Raw genomic sequence first — 9,848 nt, forward strand, 5'->3', positions numbered from 1 at the left:
GGATGGGACACCAGTCCACTGCAAGGCACCCCAAGCAGGACTCGAACCCCAGACCCACCAGAGAGTGGGACACGGCCAAGCCACTGCACTACCATGCCCCCTCCATGTGAGAATATCTGTGCCCTAAAATGAGGTTTCCCAGAGCCCCCCATGTGTAACCTGTGATGCAGAATTGAGCACAAGTGATCCTGAAACAGGTAAAAATTAGGACTTTGTTTACCCACCAAATGACAGGGCTGTCAACATGGAGAGGGCTTCCATCCGAAAAATACATACCTTACTCCTTGTACAGAGTGGCTGCGTACAGACTTATTGATAGTTGAACAACACAAACCAGCACAACTGGGGGGAGGGTGGATGACATCATGCACCATGTAAACAACCTTTACTATCTCTGCAACCAAAAGAGATGGAACTGCGGTATGATCAATACAAACGTACCACTAAAGAATGAGTGCAAATTCGAATCTATGGCACTGTAGAGGGGCTTAGTGATGTCACAACCTTGAAAAAATTTAATTTGTAATATCTCAGAAACAGCAGTGCAAATTAAAATTTTCATGGCAGTAAACAGCACAAACATAGCACTAATGAATCGTTTTTTTTTTTCCATTTGTGTTATTTGTGGGTGCATTGGGGCAGCTTCACGGAGCTAGTCTCTGGTAATGTCACACTTCTTTGTATTCCACAGTCCACATAATTCTCCATGCTACATACTGAAGATGTGCTGGTGCTTCTGAAACTGCTGAACAGAAAAAAAGAAGATTTATTGTGGAATCAGCTGATTAAGACTGTAACAGTTACCTTGAAAAACAGGACTAAATGATGAAACACAGGACAAGGGGTTTGACCCCCAGGATTTCCCTGTTATCAGTCTTCAACATGTATTTCTTATCCCTCAGTATAGAAAATTATTTCTTCTTCCTAACACATCCAACTAAACAAAATATACAAAAATATATATAATGTGCAGTTGTGATACACCATATGTCATATGTCTTGGACCCTCGGGTGAAGAGAGGGGCTGAGCTGTCAACTGATCACCACCTGGTGGTGAGTTGGATTCGATGGCGGGGGAAAAAGCTGGACAGACCTGGCAGGCCCAAACGCATAGTGAGGGTCTGTTGGGAACGTTTGGCGGAGGCCCCTGTCAGAGAGGTCTTCAACTCCCACCTCCGACAGAGCTTCAACCAGGTCCCGAGGGAGACTGGGGACACTGAGTCCGAATGGACTATGTTCCACACCTCCATTGTCGGGGCGGCGGTTCGGAGCTGCAGCCATAAAGTCTCCGGCGCCTGTCGCGGCGGCAATCCCTGAACACGGTGGTGGACACCGGATGTAAGGGATGCCGTCAAGCTGAAGAAGGAGTTCTATCGGGCCTGGCTGGCTCATGGGACTCCTGAAGCAGCTGATGGGTACCGGCGGGCCAGACGGACCGCGGCTATGGCAGTCGCCGCGGCAAAAACTCGGGCCTGGGAGGAGTTCGGTGAGGCCATGGAGGAAGACTTTCGGTCGGCCTCAAAGAGATTCTGGCAAACCGTCCGGCGACTCAGAGGGGGGAAGCAGTGTTTCGCCAACACTGGTTACAGTGGAAGTGGTGCGCTGCTGACCTCAGCTGAGGATGTCGTCGGGCGGTGGAAGGAGTACTTTGAAGATCTCCTCAATCCCTCCGACACGCCTTCTGTAGAGGAAGCTGAGGCCGGGGACTCGGAGGGAGACTCGTCCATTACCCTGGCTGAAGCTGCTGAGGTAGTCAAAAAACTCCTCGGTGGCAAGGCTCCAGGGGTGGATGAGATCCGCCCCGAGTTTCTCAAGTCTCTGGATGTTGTGGGGCTGTCTTGGCTGACACGCCTCTGCAGCATCGCGTGGAGTTCGGGGATGGTGCCTCTGGACTGGCAGACCGGGGTGGTGGTCCCTCTTTTTAAGAAGGGGGACCGGAGATTGTGTTCCAACTATAGGAGGATCACACTCCTTAGCCTCCCTGGGAAAGTCTATGCCGGGGTACTGGAGAGGAGAATCCGACTGATAGTCGAACCTCGGATACAGGAGGAGCAATGCGGTTTTCGCCCTGGCTGTGGAACCCTGGACCAGCTCTATACCCTCACTAGGGTGTTGGAGGGTTCATGGGAGTTTGCCCAACCAGTCCATATGTGTTTTGTGGACCTGGAGAAGGCATTCGACCATGTCCCTCGTGGCATCCTGTGGGAGGTACTTTGGGATTATGGGGTTCGGGGCTCGCTGCTACGGGCTGTTCGTTCCCTGTATGACCAGAGCAGGAGCTTGGTTCGCATTGCCGGCAGTAAGTCAGACCTGTTCCCGGTGCATGTTGGACTCCGCCAGGGCTGCCCTTTGTCACCGATTCTGTTCATTATCTTTATGGACAGAATTTCTAGGCGCAACCAGGGAACAGAGGGTGTCTGTTTTGGTGGCCGCAGGATCTCGTCTCTGCTTTTTGCGGACGATGTGGTCCTGTTGGCTTCATCAAGTCAAGACTTACAGTGTGCACTGGAGAGGTTTGCAGCCGAGTGCGAAGCAGTGGGGATGAGAATCAGCACCTCCAAATCAGAGACCATGGTTCTCAGGCGGAAAAAGGTGGATTGCCCCCTCCACGTTAGGGGGGGAGCTCCTCCCTCAAGTGGAGGAGTTTAAGTATCTCGGGGTCTTGTTCACGAGTGAGGGAAAAATGGAGCGGCAGGTTGACAGACGGATCGGTGCAGCGTCCGCAGTAATGCGGTCATTGTACCGGTCTGTTCTGGTGAAGAAGGAGCTGAGTCGTAAGGCGAACCTCTCAATTTACCGGTCGATCTATGTTCCTACCCTCATCTATGGTCATGAACTCTGGATCATGACCGAAAGAATGAGATCGCGGATACAAGCGGCAGAAATGAGTTTCCTCCGCAGAGTGGCTGGGCGCACCCTTAGGGATAGGGTGAGGAGCTCAGTCACCCGGGAGGAGCTCGGAGTAGAGCCGCTGCTCCTCCGCATCGAGAGGAGCCAGTTGAGGTGGCTCGGGCATCTGTTCCGGATGCCTCCTGGACGCCTCCCTGGGGAGGTGTTCCGGGCATGTTCCACTGGGAGGAGGCCTCGGGGCAGACCCAGGAACGTTGGAGAGACTACGTCTCCCAGCTGGCCTGGGAACGCCTTGGGGTTCCCCCAGAGGAGCTGGAGGAGGTGTGCGGGGAGAGGGAAGTCTGGGGGGCTCTGCTTGGACTGCTGCTCCTGCGACCCGGTCCCGGATAAGCGGAGGAAGATGGATGGATGGATGGATAGTTGTGATACAGCAGTGTGACCCTTTTCACAATTTACACAGCGCATACCACTTTATACAATACTTTAATACTTTGATGAGGTAACTGCCTTTAGTGTGGCTCAGTGTGGGACAATCAACAGCATCACACAACTTCCCATTTATGCTGCTTAATATTTACAGGTTTAATTACCTTCACATCCATGTCATTATGTAGTGCTGATGAATAGACTTGACCAAAGTTTTTCATGTTAAACTAATCTAACACAATAAATGACAAAATGCTAACTGGTGCTAACACAGCTAGGGACCTATAATCATCTTCAATAAAAACCCTAAACAGTTCAAAATGATCAACAATTTTTAAACTTTTGCGCTATGTTTACTATTTACATAAACTTTATTTGTGTCTCAAAATAAAATGTACTGGACCTTGTCACAGAGTTTCGATTTGTAAAAAAATAAAAGAAAAATCATCAATACTCAGTAGTTACATCTACCATATGAAAATATGAAATGTTTTAGACCAGTTATCCTTTTTTGTTGGGTTTATAAACCTGTTATCTTGGATTACTTTGAGCCCATTTTTCATGCAATTTATGTACTTTTGCATATTACTGATCTGTGAAAACCAGGATTTAAAAATGAGACTGAATGATTGTTTGACACCCCTTAGTTTTCTTTTTCTTCTCCACTTATAGATTTCCAGATTCCAATCACCATTACATCCCCCTACTGGCTGATCTCCACATTCCATATTTACTTGATTATAACTCACACTTTTTTCCCAAAATTCAAGTTAACAAATTGGGGTGCAAGATATATGCGCGTATTTTCTAAAAAAAGTTTTTCTGACTTTTTTAAAAAATTAAATTGAAGTTTATACTGTGCAACTGATACCTCATTTTGTAGCTAACTCACTTTACATTTTTTTATTTAGCAGACGTTTTTCTCCAAAGCAACTTCCAATGAACTCAATGTAGCGTTATCAGCTCACACACCTTATTCACCAAGGTGACTTACACTGCTAGATACACTTCTTCCAATGGGTCACTCATCCATACATCAGTGGAACACACTCTCTCTCTGTCACTCACACACTATGGGTGAACCTGAACAGCATGTTTTTGGACTGTAGGAGGAAACCCACGCAAACATACAAATTCCACACAGACTGAGAGGGGATTAAACCCATGTCCTCATGCACCACCCAGGTACTATGAGACAGCAGCACTACTCACTGTGCCACCATACTGCTTTGAAATGTAACATTTCGCATGAAACACAGCAACCATCTTTACATGAACCTAACATATATTCAAATAACTTGTCCTTCAGTGCAGGAAACTTTCCACATTTAGGTCCTCGGAATGCTTTTCTTGACTTATTGGTGTTTTGTAATTCAAGTTTCTGTTTATGCCAATATCGCACATTAAACTCAGTCACTGTAAACTCATGCCCTGCTGCTCAGTTGCCATGTTTTTCTGCAAAATCAAAAACTTCGAGTTTATAGCCAGCACTGTAACTTGAACATTTCTCCATATTTAGAGCAAAAATTACCAGTAATTTACAAGACTTGAGATACGTTGCAAGCAATGCTTCACAGATGACTTATGAGAAGTGATCTGAAAGAGGAGTGTGAAACAAACAACAGTTTTAGGCCAGTACGCTTATGACTGGTGCGGTATTAACAAAAGATTGCACGACTCGACAACAAAGGCAAGCCAACGGTTGTTGAAATGCTGATTCTCTTTAACCGAATTCCAAAATATCTGAAATTGCCGTAACACCATTGATTACCTATTTCTAACAGTTTTAATCTTTTTCATGTGCAAGGTATATGCTAAACTTTTTAATTTCTCTTTTTGTAAAGTCAAATTAGGGGTGCGAGATATATGCAAGGGCGAGTTATATTTGAGTAAATATGGTATATCAATGACATTCTTTAGAAGACTGATAAAGAATTCAGGAATGAGTCCTCATCCTAGTATGTAGGTTACGGGAAACCCAACAATTCATTAAAAGAATAAATGATAAATTTACATGAATGTGACCACGGGGGTGTGGTGGCACAGTGGGTTGGTCCTGGTCCTGCTCTTGGGTGGGTTTGGGGTTTGAGCCCTGCTTGGGGTGCCTTGTGTTCGGACTGGCATCCCGTCCTGGGTGTGTCCCTTCCCCCTCCGGCCTTACACCCTGTGTTGCCAGGTTAGGTTCTGGCTCCCTGTGTGGGACAAGCGCTTCAGACAATGACAAAACAAACGTGACCACTCGTGTGCATCACGCTATCTATTGAGGCATTTTGGCCTTTCACCTGACCTGGCATAAGAGGGGGATTTGTGAACAGGATATAATAGGCATTGCTGTTTTAATTGTGTCAAGAGTACCAAGGGCATTCACAGAGTCAAAGGATGCCTCAAGCTTCATAAATGGACTTCAGCAGTTCTTCGCTGTTCAAGAACCAGCCAAATCAATAGTCTCTCTGTTGTAAAAATTCCACTGAAGCATCCAAATAGTTAAAGATGGACTCTGTCAGTAGTGCCAGGAAAGTGCAAGAAGATCTAAGTGACAATGGCTGCACTTGGATCTTTAATCCACCTCACTCATCTCACATGGAAATGTATGATAGGAATCATGAGACACATTGTGTGCGTATGAATGTTGTCCTGACAAAGTCCATCCATAAAGTCTTAGCTGTTTTTGAAGTTTCTGCAATTGTAAATGCTCACCCAACCATGGTCGTTCTATCCACTGACTCAGCAACCCTTGTCACATGAAAAAATGGTGCACTAACTCCCTTCAAAGGTGAATTTGGTGACGGTGTACACCAATGAGGCTGCTGTGAGGAAGAGTTCCTAAATGCTCTATGAACATGTAGAAAGTGGCAGCATGAGAAGCAAGATCTCCGACAGGAAGATCCCATGCAACATATGCATAGCCAAGTCAAGAAAATGACTGGTCCATGGGAACTGTGGTCAAACCATTTCTGGGAGGTATGGATGTGTCGGAAAAATTGAGACCACCATGGTCAAAGGTGGTCTCAATCCAGGACCTTTCTGCAGTCTATATGTGATATTGTTCTTTGAGAGACTAATTAAATGTGCTTCTTTAAATGTAATAGTAGTTTTTATATATTTCAGTTGGAGAGTGTTCCATCTCCGGATAATGAGAATCAGTTCTGCTGCATTTCACTCTGCTTTGGTTTACTGTTGTTAAAGTATATACTCTTACAATAGCCATTTTGTTTAACTATATTGTTGCAATTCATAGTTTCCATAAAACATGTCTAAATTCATCTTTTACTTCCAGTTACCTACAGAAGCATTGCCTTTTTTGTTCTGTTACAAATTGCTTCACGTAGAGTTGGTGGTGTCCAATAAATCCTTTAGCAACTATGTTTGCAAGGAATATATCTATACAGAATAAGAGAGGGGCTCTCATAGCAAGGACAGAATGCAGTTCTTATGCTGTATAATACATTGTGAAATTAGCTGAATGTTCATGTATTTTCAGTAGTGTGCAAGAAGAGCTTTTATGCAGGGACCTCTTTAACTGCAAAGTTTCTTATTGTATTTGTACTGTCTACCCTATAACTCATACAATTCCTTTCTTCATAACAAACACACACACGGGGAACCAAAGCCTACCCGGCAACACAGGGCGTAAGGGGAGGGGACACACCCAAGACGGGATACCAGTCTGTCACAAGGCACCCCAAGCGGGACTTGAACCCCAGACCCACTGGAGAGCAGGACCCGGTCCACCCCACTGTGCCCCCGTGCCCCCGTGCCCCCGCGCCCCCTTTCATAACAAACATTTATTTTCAAATCTGATATAAAGGATGAGTCAAAATTGTGGGTTCTAGAAAAGTCACAAGTCCACAAGTCGTCTTGCTGGAGACTGAGGGATAGTCTTCATTTCCAGATGTTGGAGTTTCATAGTGTTCCTTGCACCAGGAGTTTCCCACATGAAGAGTCTTCGTTGTTTGCTTTGCAAACACTCGGCACTGAATGCAGCCTCTGTGTGCCTTACAGCAGGCACTGGGTTTGAAGAGAACTGAAAGGCTGCAAACGTCATTCAAGGATCAGGAGGGCTTTCAGAGACATCTGTTTACTACAATTCAGGTAATGCTGACTGCTTCAATTTTAAGAATTGTGGCTTTGAGTTTTTTTTTTTAATAAATCTTATATACATGTACAACATTCCAAACTGAGTATATATGAGAACATAAAGTATATTTAAAACAATATATTTTATACCGTGTTTATTTTTTTAGCTTGAAATTGCTCATTAGAGAAATCGCTGTTTGTAAATGCAGTTCTGGCCTTATTTCACAATGTTAAATCTAGGAATAAGGGGGGTGTGGTTGGGCAGTGGGGCAGTGGGTTGGACCACAGTCCTGCTCTCCAGTGGGTCTGGGGTTCAAGTCCTGCTTGGGGTGCCTTGCGACAGACTGGCGTGCCGTCCTGGGTGTGTCCCCTCCCCCTCCGGCCTTATGCCCTGTGTTACCGCGTAGGCTCCGTTCCCCCTGACCCTGTATGGGACAAGCGGTTCTGAAAATGTGTGTGTAAATTTGGGAATACTTCACAGCTAAAGCAAAGGATCATTTTAGACATGGACACATGAAATGTGAATTTCAAAATATACTGCAAAACTTTGATTCCAAGAGGGATATGGAACCTCATCTGTAACTGTGTGTTAGATTAGAAGTGTAGCAGTCGAGAGTTGAACGGGATCATTTAAGAGGAGCAGCAGACTGAGGAAAACTTGCCACGCGTTGGCACATGCAAGGTGGTTTAATTGCCAAATGCCCTATTCTACTGAGGGCTGTTGATGAACAATATGTTCAGTAGACCGAATCCTCACCCTTCCATATTTCATCTCACAAATCCCTTAGTGACTCTTAACTGCTGCAGTGACCTTTTCCAGCCAATCAAGTGTGTTCTCTTCCAACATGAGTAAAGGTCATTCTACCCTGGCTTATGAAAGAGTATGGTGTACACACATTTGCACACACAAATAACTGTTCACGCTGTTGAACCCCTAAATGGGATGGATGAACATGCTTACACATAACCATTCACTGTGCTCTTCCTCTGAACTAGAAAGAATATACACATACAGTATATAAACTAAGGAATATACACATAGGACTCTGGCACACAAAAAACATCTACTAATTAACTGAAATCATATACACTGTATTTCAGTCCATAACAGCACTGTGACAGATACAAACACATTTTGTCAAACTGTGGCCATTGAAACACTCACTCTTGTGTTTTTTTCAGACTGGAGAAATGAAGACAATTGCTCTAGTTTTGTTTCTTTTGAGTAGTAAGCTGTCTGTTCCTGTATAGTTCACCTAATGAGTGACATTTACATAACATGCATCAGTCAAGCTGACTTATAACAGTCATTCATTTTTATTAATATTATATTGCAGTGGTTATTCAGTACAGTTTTTTTACAGGCGTCTTTGCTGCTCCCTTCATGAAAGAGGAAGAAGCCAAGAAATTTATACGACTGAAAAGACAGGTTGGGTACTGGAACCCAAACCACTCACAAAACATGTGGGGTTACACACTGCAAGAGCAGGTATTCTAGCACCTTCAAATAGCCCAAGTCATTTTTTTCTGAGTGATTGACTATATGTGCTTTTGCTATTTTTTGACTCAGTAACACTAAATATACACACACTTTCAGAACCACTTGTCCCATACAGGGTCACAGAGCCTACCCGGTAACACAGGGCCTAAGGCCGGAGGGGGAGGGGACACACCGAGGACAGGACACCAGTCCATCGCAAGGCACCCCAAGCAGGACTCGAACCCCAGACCCACCAGGGAGCAGGACTGTGGTCCAACCCACTGTGCCACCACACCACTGCACCCCCCTCACACTAAATACAAATTATAGAATATATACATACTATATATAGACTACCTGACTTGCTGGTTCTATTGGATTCCTGCTGGAACAAAACAGCTTGCATTGTAAATAAAACAGTTGCTATGATGTGGCACTTTACCATGTTTCTAGCCTCCATTACATGATATTGTCTGAAAGTATTTTGTAATAGTGTTTGTTTTTTTGGGTAACCAATGACAGTATGGATGCGTAGTTTGTATTTTAGCTGAAATGTATGGTGTATTTGACAGGCAAATGAATACTGGACTGCCCTCTGAACAGATGCTCAGTATTACATGGACATGGGCACTCTAATGTTCGATCATGCCACCGCTGTGTAAGCAATTCTTAGTGCCACCTGCTAAAATTTAACACACACAACAGGTTTTCCACAAAATGTATGTCTTCTGTTTTTGCAGCCTGAGTTGCCCACTGAAAACAATGTTAACAGCTGGCATTTTTTTCTTTATCATTTTCTTTATCATTTACTCCTTACCTGCTGAAGCACTGATGGTGTTAAACAATTTGGCTGAGTCCCTGTTGACTTGAATCCAAAAGGTTCTAGTTGCAAATCCTTGCAGTAATTTAATTCCACTTCACATTAATTCCTCTGCTCAAATGTAGACTTTAAGATCAAAGTAAAATATTTTAACATACTGCTTTCAATCAATAATGAATTAGCTGTTTTAAAATT

Source organism: Scleropages formosus, chromosome 16, assembly GCF_900964775.1.
Source record: "Scleropages formosus chromosome 16, fSclFor1.1, whole genome shotgun sequence".
Classification (NCBI taxonomy): domain Eukaryota; kingdom Metazoa; phylum Chordata; class Actinopteri; order Osteoglossiformes; family Osteoglossidae; genus Scleropages; species Scleropages formosus.